Consider the following 14,535-nt stretch of genomic DNA (forward strand, 5'->3'; position numbering starts at 1 on the left):
AAGGTGAGCCGCATCAAAAATAGACCGAAAAATGTTAATGATTCGTTGATGTGAGGGGTTCAGTGCAGGTATTTTCTTCAAAAGATTTATACTGTCGCTCTCTAATCTCAGAGTCAGAGAGCAACGCTCCTTAAACTATGCATTAACTCAAGAGCCGTGTCTCGAGGTCATTTCTCATTTAAACAAATTTAAACAATCGCCTATCAATATGACCTTCTCATATGTTTTTTTACAGAGAGGTTTAGAATAAAAATTAAAAAAAATATATTTGTTTCCGCCCGGGATCGAACCGGGGACCTTGTGCGTGTGAAGCACACGTGATAACCACTACACTACGGAAACTTGAATTACAATACCGAGTACGGGGATAAAATCCTACTATATTCAACAAGTTCAATGGAATTGTTTATCTTGATTAATAATTAATAATTAACGAAATTCAATATTAATATTTCCATTCTATTCAAAATTTTGATATTTATCCGGGTATACCAAACTGAAATTTCTCTTCTTTTTTGAATTCCAATTTTATTACATTTTGGTTTTCGTAGTACTTTTAGTTGTTTTAGAGGAGGAAATCTAGAAATGTGTACCTAAAAGGGACACGCTATAAAAATAAATACAGAATTTTAGTACTTCGTGCTCCTTATGATACCTGTCCTAAATTTTATCGCCAAAGTTCGTCTTATAACTAACCAAGTTTAATTGATTGCTTGAATTAATTGATTTTAAGTTAAAATATGAAAGTTTTAGTTGCGCTTTGCCATTAATGCTGACACTATTTGTTATATTTAGACCGTAGATCGAAGAAAAATCTCAATCTCAAAATGCAGGAGAGTGCCAGAAGAGAGTTCCATTTGAATATGTGCTGCAAAAACATCGTTTAACGAGTATATTTAACAACAAAGGCATAATGCTTAGGAATGGGAGTTACGTGGTTATTTCAAAATTATTTCATGTTTAAAAATTTCGTATTTGTTTATTTTTCATTTTTAAATAATAAATGGTTATTTTATTTAAAAATTGGAATAACACTACTTGGTTATCCACGGAAATGTTAATCATACTCCAATGGATGGTTTCGAACAGGTAATAGGTCAACTTTATTCGTAATTTCTTCGCAGTTCTAAATCTATTATTAAAAGTACACAAAATAAAAATCTAGTCATGCCGAATGTGGAGTCGAGTGGGGCCGAGCGTACTTTTGCAAAACGATTTAATTAATATAATCACAAATTTTCATTCTATAATTTAATTCCTCATTCGAAAACATCTTTCTTCTTCTTGTTGTGTTTATCGGATCGTTTTATCTTTAATTATGTTGTTTGAACTCTAGCTAGATTTGCATAGTTCGTGTTTGTAATAGTTAGCAGCCAGGCAAAGTAAAACAAAGGGGTATGGTTGATTATTAGTGTAACTACGGTTTAACCAGTGGATAAGTATCAACCCATGTTTTATGAAACGAATATTGGATCTAGCCCTTAACCTGACGATAACAGGAGAGGATCTATCAAGAAGGCGCTGTTAGAATTCCTCAGTTTTGTCTTGTCCATTTGGATATTTTCAGTATATTTTGAGCAGTTTAAATCCATTCAGCTGATAATTGTTGGCAATCGATTTTTGAATGGGATTTGACTTGACATAACCTTGAAAACCCCAAACGACGTCGACGTGGATAAATTTTCTGCCATTTTCTAGTATTCGGAATCTTGCGAGGCGCTAAATAATTCTTTGTTTTTCGTCCCGTTCAACTTTTCACGATTTCGACACTTTCTGGTGCTGGTGTTTAAGTAGATGCATGTAGGAGCCAGGCCAGACACTTTACCGAAAATATTTTAACGAGAACGGGTTCACCTTGGAGTTTGAACCAAAGAGTGAGATTGTGAAATTTTATTTTATTTGTTTTTTATCTCGTGATGTGATTAACAATCTTTCAAATATTTTATATCGACCTCCACCATGTCACTGTTAAGAAAGGGTGGCAGAAATCTTCATCAAACTGCATTTTACACTGTGTGGGTGTGGAATGTTTTGCTACTTTCAGCATTTCATCATTTCAGCATTAAAGACTGTTCACGATAAATGAACCTATCACCACCCGCCCACAGTCTACTGTGTACACCTACCAGGCGGTTTAATAGTCTACAATAACGCTAGTTACTTTGGAAAAATGGATAAAGTCGAATTCGAAAAATGAATATTTCAATTTTTTGTCTGTTCTCCGTGCTCTGTTATCTGTTCTCTGTCGACGCTAGATATAAATGGAATAAGGTATCTGCGGCAAATAAGGCCTAGTTAATAAGAAATTGCTTTATTTGGCAAACACAGACAAAAACAAATAAGGAAATACCAATATTATCTTAATTCAGACTCTTATAAATGAAACTACAGGTACACGTTTCGTCTTAAAGTAAAGTGAAACATTTAACACACTTAAAAAAAAACTGTCATTGGACTATCTTATGCGAACAGTCGGTTAATAAAGCATACAAAAAAAAAATGTGGTCCGTTATCAAGACCCACCTAAAACAAGGCGAAAATAGGTAATGTACATTTAGTTATTTTTTATATTAACAGAAATAAATCCTAAAATGCCAAGATTGCATAAAAGATATTTTTTCGAACTGAATAAACAAACAAAATAAAAGCATTTTTATAACAATAACGTAAATTAAACTTTTCCTTGGATGTTTTTTAACATACTAAATGGAATGTCATCTTCAGGGTCGTCTAAATTAACGATGGATTGCATATTAATATCAATAATATTATCGTTACTATTATTGGATTCAGTGCCGTTGTTAACATTATTAGCGTTAACGTTGGTTCCAGTAATGTTCAAAGGACCTATAAACCGCTTTATATAACGGCTGCAGTTCATGCGCGGTGTTAGATGACAAGCAAAACAACCTTATATTCAACTCGTCTGCAATCTCGGTTATGAAAATATCCACGTGACTAGCAGCTCAATCAAAAACCAGCAAGATAGTGTCTGGACAATTGTAACGATATAGATGCCTTAGAAAATCAATAAAAAGTTCATTGCTACCCTTTTCGGCCATTTCAACTAGGGCACCGCATCCAGCATCCATATTAAAAACGTTCTGTGGATTTTGGTGCAAATTCTTTTCATTAATAACGTTACCTAATTTATTAAAGTGAACACCCACTATAAAATTATTTAATTTTTGGGCACGGCCTGGGTTCATTTGTTGCGCTTAGGCAAATTTGGATTACGTTTCAAAAACCCATAGAGCCAATCCTTACCAGTGACTCCTGTGGAAGCATCGAATGGGTGCCTAATATTATTTTCAATGCAGAATTTGTATGCAGAGCGTTGTACTAACAATGGTTTTCCGGCATTCCGATTTCACAGAGATGAATTATTCTTTCAGAAAATTGTTTTTCTTGATCGGCAGTTAATACACTGGATTGTCCTATTTTATTATTTAGAGCACCAGATCTTAGATGGTTTCTAATAGTTCTCCTGGGTATTCCATATCTTGAGCAGCTTCTCTTTGGTACAATTCATTATCTATTACCGCGCTAATGGTAACTTGACATTGTTATATAGTCCAATTCGCTCGCTGTTTCAATTTCGGTGGCATCGTTCATGGAAAACTAAATTAAAGAAAGAACATTTTACAGTATCAGTGGGCCTTATTAGCCGAAACTCTTCTTAACCATAAAAGAAAGAAAAACATGAGTGTCTCTTACCTTTTTAATATCGTTTATACAGGAAAATATTGCCCAAACAACGTAGAACTCAATAATTAGGAAAATATATAATTTTTCTAAAAAAGAAAATATTCACGTTCAATTCCAGGAGAATTTTAATAACCTCTCGTTAATACCTTGCATCGTTCACACTACAACTGACTTTTTTACAGACGTGTAAATTGAGCGGTATTTCTTTGGGATGTGGAATTCAGATAAGTTAGTAGAAACAACGTAACGTTGCCGGATTTTAAAAAAGAAGCGTGGACTTTGAGTTTTGGCTGGTGGGGCTTATTAGCCGTCGAGCCGTGTTTGCCGCAGGTACCTTAACTTCGGAACGGCTTGAGCTAAGGAGCAGAAATTTAGCTCCTGTTAAACAGAGCTCTAGGCACACAAGCCCATAAGAGATGGCCATCCATCTTTTTTATTGCGATGTTCCGCTGTTTTTCGTACATCTCTATGCAACACGATATGTGTACGAAATGTAAAGTTATCTAGTTCAAACTTGGCACAGGTATAGAATTTAGTCTCACAACCTGTTGACAATGGGGCTTCTGAGGGGTCGGGAAGTATTTTTTAAAAATTAATAATCGCCTTTGCAAACCTTAAATAAAATCGAAAAAAATTTTGAACGAAAACACGCCCGAGATCCGGATCAAAAATCACTAAGAATAAGATTTTCAGAAGATATACAGCGAGCGTCAGCAATTTGCAAGAAAACAAAAAAAAATGTTCTTTTAAAGATAATTGGTTATAATCTAGAAGACTATGTCTCAGTTGTCAGTTTCTTTTAAATGATCATACTCAGCATGTGGACAGTAAATTAGTAGCCGTAAATCAAAATTCGTGAAAAATATGGCTATTTGGTTTATACAGTCCTATAGCCAGTTTATATTTACGACTTTCGTCTATCGCATACCTTTCTCAATTCAGAGGCGATAACGTCATTTGTCATTATGATGTACTGTATAGTTTCGGAAGTATTTTCTCGAAAACTGTTTACTTTATTTGAAAAATTCATGAACCAGAAAACGTATGAAATCCAGGGCTACCACTACTACCTTTGGATTTTTTTCTATAATGTAATGTGTGTGCCTGTAATTGTCAACAAATCCAAAACACTCCCAAGAATACAACTAGTTGAAGTGTTAAGAGAACAAAATCCTATATACCCTATCGCTGTGATTTAAATCCTATGGAAATTATATGGGCCAAATTAAAAAACAATAATATAAATCCAAAAATGTCCGTCCGCTTAATTGACGCAATTAAAACTCAGTAAATTAATACCCGAGAGTAGTCGGCATGTACTTGCAGTGGAAAATAATTTAAGAAAAACTTTGGACAACGTAAAACCTTTAATTACATCTCTTAGATAATAGTGACAGCAGAGATTCATTTATATAATTATTATTATACAGTACGCAATACAATAGAATGTCCGAGCAAATAAAAAAGGCAATAGCATTATTACAGTCATAATCATTTATCGTGTGACTATACTAATACTATAGAAACCTCTTGTTGGATACAATAATTTTGCAGGTTCACAATACACCTACACCTACATTCGACCAAGGGGTACGTAATGTTACCCATCATCCCTTGACAACTCTCCCACGATCCGAAAGCCATATATTTCATCTCGTGTCCGGATCAACGGACCCAACAGAGGCCATTGCGGCGTCACTGACCACCGTTAAAAAAGATTCCGAGGCCATCACCCTTCATCTCGCAGGCCACTCACCACCGATGAAGGGTCTAAGCCCCACAATACCGCTATAAAGAGCTCAATTGCCTTAGCCCGAGGAGAGGACCGCCAACACCAACGGTTGATATATTGAAACAAACTCGAAAATACATTTTTTACTCCTTATTCTGCAGTGCTCATTTATGCACTGAAGAATTATGCGAAAGGTGTCAGAAAACTTCGGCTTTATTAACTACTTCTGACATACAAACAACAAACAAACAACAATATTGTCGACTTCAAGGAAGTCGTTACAGCTGATTTTTTCTAACAATCGTGAACTGTTTAATATGCAGAACAACCTGAGGTTCGGTCCATTTGATTTTGTGGTGTTTGGTCCAGTACAATTCTAACGTGTAAAGGTCTTTTTGTCCCTTCGATATATGACTCTGCACATTCAATGCTTCTTAATGGCCTTGGATAAACGTTTAAAATACTAAACAATAAATATAGAGCAAAGGACACCAGTATTAAATGCTATAATTTACGTAGAGACGTTAAAAGTCTAAGAACCGGAAATAGGTGAAGTGCGATGGAAAGCAGTCATGGAAGATTTACAAAAGGACGTGAACATAAAAATTCTCCCAGTGGACAAGAACGACGCCACAGCCATCTAGAATAAGACCACAAGGAGACCTTTACGAAAGGCAAATACAGAATACTTTCTAGGACGACTGAAGCAAGAATATATCGAACATACGCTAAATTTTCGATAATATAAGAACTTCGTTAACTCCACATCATATCTTTATGTTCTTCCAGAAATCTGCAATGATAATGTACCACTAAGACATATCACCAATTAGATTATATCCTTCAGACAAGTTTGTTAGCCTTAGCGTAGAAAGTTTCCTTGGAGGAATCGTTAGACATTGTCAAGCCAAGATGAGGAGTCATTTAACCCTTTCAGACAGAACTTCGCTATCGCTGAAGAAAGTGATGAGGCTTCTTAGGTGCTGTTAGCATAATTCACACTTTTAAGTCAAGGATAAGTTTTACGCACAAGATGATGGACTACCAATGGATTCCCCTCTCTCTCTCCGTTGGTAGCCAATATACACATGAAACTCCCGCTATAGATGAATTATTAAACCTACGGTCTAGCTCCGTACCTTTTTTTGTCAATAGAAGAACTACCATATTTAATTAGGAACAGAATGTGGTTCACGCATGACGACGCGCTTACTCAATTTAGAGAATATTTAAATCACATATCTCAAAGAAACTTCCACAGGCTACTGCAATACTTTTAACAAAACTTCTGGATTCCTACTGCGTCGGTTTTTGCTGAGTCGAACTTGCCGACGTTTCGCCAATCATCCTGTTGGCTTCTTCAGTGTTTGACTAAACCTGGCTCGTATTTTACACTGTGCCTGCTTATATATTGTTTGAGGGGAGCGGTTGTCGCGGTTGTTTATAGATTTCTCTCTCGGATTTTTCGTTGGTAGAATAAAATTTTATGTCCGGTTTCATGAGTATGTTCAGCAAGAGCTGATGAGTTTATTTGTCTTAGTCGTAAGGCTCTTTCGTGATCTTTGAGCCTAGTTGATATTTTTCGTCCGGTCTCTTCAATGTATTCAGTGATGTTTTGAATGTAAGAAAGGACCACAGTGGCAAGTGTAGGATTGCTTTCGGCCTCATTGCTATTGGAAGGTTGTGGTGAAGTGTATTTTTTGATGGAACGTTTAATATCTTTAATGTGAAAATTATTAGAGAGAAGGACAGAGGTGAGGTGTTTTAATTCTGGGTTCAGTGACTCGGGCTGAGATAGTTTTAGGGCTCTGTAAACAAGAGAATTGATAACCGATGATTTTTGAGCCGGATGGTGATGTGGCCATGCATTAAGGTATCGGTCTGTGTGCGTAGGTTTTCTGTAAACACACGACCTATTTTCTATTGATAAGAATATCTAACAATGGAAGGTTATTATTAGTTTCCAACTCAATGGTAAAACATATGTTAGGGTGTATAGAGTTTAAATGTCTAAGAAAATCTACTAGGGTTTCTTGACCATAAGGCCAAATACCAAAAGTATCATCGACGTAGCGTTTCCATAATTTTGGTTTTAGATGAAAGGTGTCGAGAGCTTTCTTCTCAAAGGCTTCCATATATATATTCGCGATGACTGGTGATAGTGGAGAACCAATAGTCCCCGACGTTTGTTCTAAAATTTGACCGGTATAAGCAAAATATATTCCCGACAAGCATTTTTCAATTAAGGTGAGAAGGTTTGATTCCAGTTTCTCGGACTTTAATATATCTGAAATGATGTAGAGAGTTTCAGGAATAGGACCTTTGGTAAAGAGGGATTCTACGTCTAAACTAACTAGAATATATGTGTATCTAATGTAATGCTTTTTAATTGTTCATATAGCTCCGCCCCCCTCAAACAATATATAAGCAGGTACAGAGTAAAATACGAGCCAGTTTCAGTCAAACTCTGAAGAAGCCAACAGAATGATTGGCGAAACATCAGCAAGTTCGACTCAGCAAAAACCGATGCAGGAGGAATCCAGAAGTTTTGTAAAAAGTATTTAAATCACACATTTAATAACCGATGGGGATTTTTCCTATGGGGGCATCTTAAAAGTCTGGTTTATCGCACACCACTTAACACTATAGAAGAGTTGAAGGATCGCATAAGACATTCCTGCGATTTAATAAGAAAGACTGGACGTATACTTGAAAGAGTGCGCAATATGAGGAAACGAGCTGAAGCGTGTATCCTTCAAGGTGGAGGACACGTTCAAAAACTTATCTAGTTTCTATTGCCTACTTTTTTCCAGAAGGTTGTTATTAATTCATTAAGAAGCAATTTTGTAAAAAAAATATATATATTTTTAAATAAGAATCGTTTATTATTTATCTTGTTATAATTAAATTAAATTGTAAAAGTAAAAAGAATATTTTTCTAAAAATTTTTCTTTCTAAAGCACACTGGTTGCCAAGTAAAAACTGGAAAAATTTTAGAAAAATATTTTATTCTAAGCAAAAAAAAGTTCTCGTTTCTACCAGTGCAGTGGCGACCAAATTAACCAAAACATTATTTGTTCATAGACTGTCAGTGGCACGCCACTGATTTCATTAAAAAAAAGTAATGACATTTGCATTCATTTATGAGCAGATTTGATCTCTTTTTTATAGTTCGTAGACTTAAAAAACTAACCAAAACTAATTTTTCTGGATGCTGTCATAAGAACGATATTGTTATGACCACGCAGAGAGGAGGTTTTTATTTTTTGAATCGAAAACTGTACATCGGATTGAAAAAAATCATCAATCATCAATGTCTGCCAAAATGTATAGGTGAAATTCCGAACGCCCGCTACTGGTGTATTTTAATTCATAGTACACGTGTGTCAAATTTCATTCGAATATCTAAATTACAAATATTAAATAAATATATTTTATTTTTGAAAACTTAACAACTACATCTCAAAAGTTAAGATATTTAAAATGGTCTCCAAAATCACGTCCTTTATTTTGACATTTAATTAGAAAACACTCTGAATTTCACACGTGCTAGACAATGTGCAAAATTACTAAATGTTTTAGGTATTACGCATAATTCCTGTAAAATTATTAGGTATTATCAATATTAATACAATATCCCAGATATATCTGACAATTTTAGTATTTAGCCATAATTCCTAATGTATTCAGTTATTATGCAGTTTCAGTTGTCATCCTTACTAACGCTTTTTGGATATTGGCGGTTCGTTAGATGTTAGATGTACCTTTTTGTGACAATTTCTACACAAATCGTAGACTGAACTGGGCATAAAGTAACACTTTATGAAATTAAAATCTAACAAATTATCTTTTGAATGTTTTAATAAATTATTAATATTCTCTAGCAATATCCAAAATATTTTCAGTATATATATTTCTATATACTTTCATATCATCAGCATACACCATACTTGAATGTCGAATGCCTTGTTCTACGTTTATTGTGGAACCCCTGATGGAACAACAAACGAATCGAAATAGATAAGGAAAATTGACTTAGTTGTGATATTATAAATCTGGGGGAGTAAAATCTTTCCTTTTTCCAAGATCAGCTATACCGGAGGATCAAGTTTGCAGAACAACATGGCCGGTAGCAAAGCCACCATCCGTAATGCAAAGTGTCGGATTTGGAGGAAAAAGCCTACCGCCAAGGACGCTGCCACAACCTTATGCAAATCAGGGCTAGTTACGCGAAGATCGACCTGTCCAAGTTGTAGACGACCGCCATTACATATATCACCGGTCGGCCGCGACGCACCAATTTACGTGACAACGCTCGATGTTAACGTCCCGAAGAAACGTCGAGATCAGACTAGGTTGGTACCCCGAGATAATCACCGTCTAAGGTATGCCGTCACGAATGGGGGCTATTGACACCAAGGGACTTTATTTTTAGTTCGGATTACATGGAATTCTCGGAAGAATGGAAAATTACCGAGCAACACGAACGACCCGAGGTTGCTCACGTGACGAAAAGATCGACGATATCGAAACGTTTAAGGCCGTAGGTATTCCTTCCACAGAAATAGATTTTATGAACGGGGAATTGCTTGAATTGCGATGCATTTGTCTGGGAAATCCTAGAAAATGATGAAAATAATTTTTCGACGATGCTGCATATATTTAAAATCACTTAGTTGCCCAAACTAAAACAGCATATTCTACGTTCAAAATAAGCCCTAGTCTTCTATTTTTCACCCAATGCGTTCATTAAAAGTTTATTGAGATGCAATTTAGAGACGTCTTTCAATTTTTAGGCTTAAGGTAAGTGCCATGAAAGGGACACCATATCCTGGGCACTCTCTGAAATTTTTCTTACCGCGTTTAATTCCCTACATCTCGCCAGAGACTCTAAAAACGCAAAAACGGAAAAAAATTGCCAGGAGAAGAAGACTCATTTGCATTGTATCGAGTTTCTTTATTTTACAACTAAAAGCATAAAGATAGCACCTTCTTATGCGCATCTCAAGCCTAATTTTCTGTTTTAAATTCAATTGATTCATAACAGGTAGTGTTGTTATTCTTTTTTTCTTTTTGCTGTATGAACAATAGTTGGCGTACTAACAATGAATCCAAGCATCGTTTCCCAAATCCCGAAGCTAGTCCAGAATTGTTTAATACTTGGATGAAGTTAACAGAGAACAAGAGGTTAATAAAGAAGATGGCTGATGCGTCAAAGATAAACAGAAATTGCAGAGTATGTGCAAAACACTTCACAAATAATAAGGGGAACTGTGACATGTGACAACAATTTTTAAAAATTGATAAAAAAGAGAAAGAGGAGGAAGATTTTTTAAAATACGAAGAGTATCCACAAAATCACAATATCACATGTTTGAAAATGATTTTCATAAACCTTTTCAAATATGCTTGTCGTAAATGTAATATTAACAGCATGTTTTCGTGAAGACAAAATGAAAAAGCATATTTTCTCATGTTTTGCAAAAATACAGGCTAATTATTATTGTTTTCAAATAAACAGAATATGGAGAGGTTTAAATTCATTCCAACAAATGTGACAAAAATGTTCCTTTCCGGTAGAAAAATGTACCCGGCTAATATCAAGCGACGCTATACATAAAATTATATAGAAAAACATATTTCAAATTTCTGTCATCATTAACTTTTTTCATGCTCATAATAAATTCGTTATCCCTGTATATATATTTGAAGAACCATTCAAAATACGCATTTGTAACTTTTGTAATATTGATTTTACTTTTATTAGTTTTTGATTGCGAGCCTTCTCCTAGCTATCTATACGCGATAGTGATTTTGGGATGCACTAATTTATATTTGAAATCGGTTAGAAATAACTATCTTTTTTAAGCTTGCCACAAGTTACCCTAGAGTCTGTCGGTCCAAAACAAAAAGTAATAAAATAAAATAAAAACTATTTATTATAAAAAATTTCTTGACTAAGTATATTAAAATATAATTAAAGGAAAAAATTGAACATTTTCTATTTGTATGCATATGCCATTGCATAAAAAATATCCACAAAACTTCTATAGCAACAAAGCAAATATTAAAAAATATATATAGAAAAGATTAATTAATTTTATATCCAAAAATTGTAAAAATATTTTTGCTGCAGTTTCCATAAAAAAGTTTGTGTGACACACAGGTTTGACTTGGGTATAATTATTATTTTACAATAAAAGTCATTATATTTGGTTATTCATTTTTTGCATACATCAAATTGAAAAAACCAGTAAATCGAAAAAAAATACAGTTCCTATTCCCCAAGAGGAAAGTATTCCATCTATAACCAATATATGGCAACAACGTTGTAGAACATTTTTGTTTATTTTGGTGCATAAGGGTTTACTTGCAGTTTCATAGAATATAGTAATTTACATTCTGTACGCAGTGTATACCTGTATTAAATTTGTCATCCATTTTGCTACAGCAAAGAGGAATCAACGGTAAGAAGACTTTAACTTTTTTCAATTTTAAGGTTAGATTTATGAAAACGTGCGGAGATTTTAAAGGGACACAAAGTCAAGATATGAAAGGGACGCCCCTTTCGTGGTTGTCGGTTTTCTTGGGAGTTATTGTTTTTGTGCGCATTTAACTATTATCAAAAATTACTTAGGAAACACCATGTGTATTAGGAAATTAGAAATTACCCCAGCTTAGCTTACACGGAAGATTGTAACAGTGTCGATTGTTTATTTTTTTTAAGAAATAAAACTTTAGCAGTTAAAAAACCTGAGAGCACGTCATTAGCTAGACTACTGGTTTTAATAAAGTTAATGCCAATAACTTTTTTTATAACCTGAAAAACATTGCTAAAATATGAATTTTCGGCAAGCATGATCGGGAATCTGGACGAACTTGGTTGCAGCATCGTTACCAATACGCCGAAAATAATACCTTGCGCATGTATCAAAAGGGTCGGTCCTCTGGAAGTGGTTCGTTGGTTATATATATACCAATGCAGCTGGAGGTAGTATTCCTCCGGTTTTTATATTTCCGCGAGTCCGTTTCATATCCTCCGATCATATGCTTCAAAATGGCCCTACTCGTTCTTTAGGCCTTGCTAATCAATGGGGATGGATAACAGAGGATTGTCGTAAAACAAGTTAAGCCATCAGCAAAAGAATCAATCCTATTTACTCGTCAAAATTGCCTGATAATTCTTACTTCCTCTCCACACTGCAGTCATCGGATGCAGTCCCTCGACGGAACAGTATTTGGTAATTCCGGAAAGGCATGTAGTCTAATCAATCCCGAAATGATTCGTGCCCTTTCGAAAGCTTCAACATGAAAGAACAACGCAAAAGGAACAAGTAAAATAATCACTGCATCTCCAAAAAAAAAGACAGATTGCTTGCTGAATGTATGACTGAACAGCTATCCAAAGAAATCACAGGCGATATGGCTCATATAAAGGCTATTTGAAAACTCTTTTAGGCGAAAAGGGAGACAGAAGGTAGTCAAAAAACAAAAGCGAAGGTAAAAGCGTCAAGCGAGTAAAATGTTATAAAACCAAATAAAAGAAAAAAGACTGTATATACTCTCTCCTCACAGCTACTCGTAGGTGGGTGGTGTGTGTGTAAAAAGTTAACAATGAAAACTTTGCGAAAAATGGGCTTGTGGATCATCTTTAATATTATTTTTAGGGAAGTTGAATACAGTGATTTATTTGTGATTTAATTTGTTCCGTGTACCACCATTTTTCCTAAATACACCAGTGGTGGGCGTAAAGAATTTCACCTGTCCATTTTGGCAGACACGCCACTTGATTTCTCTTAAATTAAAAAGTATACTTATTATCTCAAATTATTTCTAAAGAAATTTACATTTTTGATTTTATTCAATCCAATACACGGTTTTCGTAAAAAAAATCTCTTCTCTGCATAGTCATAACAAAATCCACAGCATGCAGAGAATTCTTATCATTAGATACTATTTCTTACTAAAGATAGAATTACTTTACCTTTTTTATTAAAATACTAAAAAGTCAAAGTACGTAAACTCTGAGGGGTATTTTTGAAATCTCTATAATTATTTTCTATTGGTATGTGGTAGGCTGTCTGTAACAATTATTAATTTTGTTGTCAAGGCGGTTGTTACACAGTCGTCGAGCTTACCAATGAGGAGTTGCCAAATATACATTTTATGCCTGATGGCAGTGCGCCGGAAGCTAGGCGATTATATCAAGAGCGTTTTCCTAATAGAGTTATACCAGACAGGTGAACATTTTCAAATGTACATAGAAGGTTGACGGAAACAGGTACTTTGAGGGCAAATAATCATTTAAAATAAGCCCATCGGACTGTAAGAACTTCAAAAATTGAAGAAATAATCTGAATATCGTCGTCTTGGTTTGGAAAATTTGAAAGAATCATATTCAACGTGTCCAAGCGCTACTTCCCAGAGATTTTCTCTTGCTTGTTAATTTTTGCCAATGGTTTTTGGACAAAATTGCGCATTATCCCTTGTTTGACCAATAAATACTATTTTTTTACTCCCGTCTGTAAAATGCCTAATTTCACACCTATCTAGCGTGCGGAAAGCGTCACTTTACTATGTCAGTTTCGTTTCCTACGGATCCCAGCCATTTCGGACATTTTCGAAATTTTACCGCATGGGTTTGGGAGCAATCAGATGTTTTCTAAAATATTTCCCACGCCTTGAATTTTGACGTTTGTCAATTCTGACGGTCATGTCAAAATCTAACGGTCGCAGAAAAAGTATAGTATGCAACATGTTCAGTAAACTTTTTAAGTCACTCGTCTATTAAACACTCGCTCCGCCCGTGTCAAATAAACTCGTGAATCAAATGCCGTTTACCGCACTTGTTGCATAATATAATATTACATAATATATACATAATAACTTTTCCAGAAATGCAATCAGATATTTTCAAAATAACCATTAAGAACAGTTCTGGTTAGTTAGACTGGTTTATCGCACTCCAGTCGATATTGCAGAAGATATGAAATAAGAGCTTCCTGCGATTTAATAAGAAACACTGGAGGTATACTTGAAAGAGTGCGCAATATGAGGAAAAGAGCTGAAGCGTGTATGCTTCAACGTGGAGAGAA

At 34.9% G+C, this 14,535-nt stretch overlaps 1 protein-coding gene and 1 non-coding gene across 3 annotated transcripts in view; both read right to left on the reverse strand.

The window, feature by feature from the left end:
- LOC132703019 (cytochrome P450 306a1) overlaps positions 1 to 14,535 on the reverse strand; it is a 246,945-nt gene that overhangs the window by 126,444 nt on the left and 105,966 nt on the right. The window lies entirely within an intron of this gene.
- Positions 270 to 342, reverse strand: Trnav-cac (transfer RNA valine (anticodon CAC)). The gene has a single exon. It is a non-coding gene; the product is annotated as a tRNA-Val (tRNA).

The sequence above is a fragment of the Cylas formicarius genome, unplaced genomic scaffold (assembly GCF_029955315.1).
Source record: "Cylas formicarius isolate icCylForm1 unplaced genomic scaffold, icCylForm1.1 PGA_scaffold_6__28_contigs__length_40554024, whole genome shotgun sequence".
Classification (NCBI taxonomy): domain Eukaryota; kingdom Metazoa; phylum Arthropoda; class Insecta; order Coleoptera; family Brentidae; genus Cylas; species Cylas formicarius.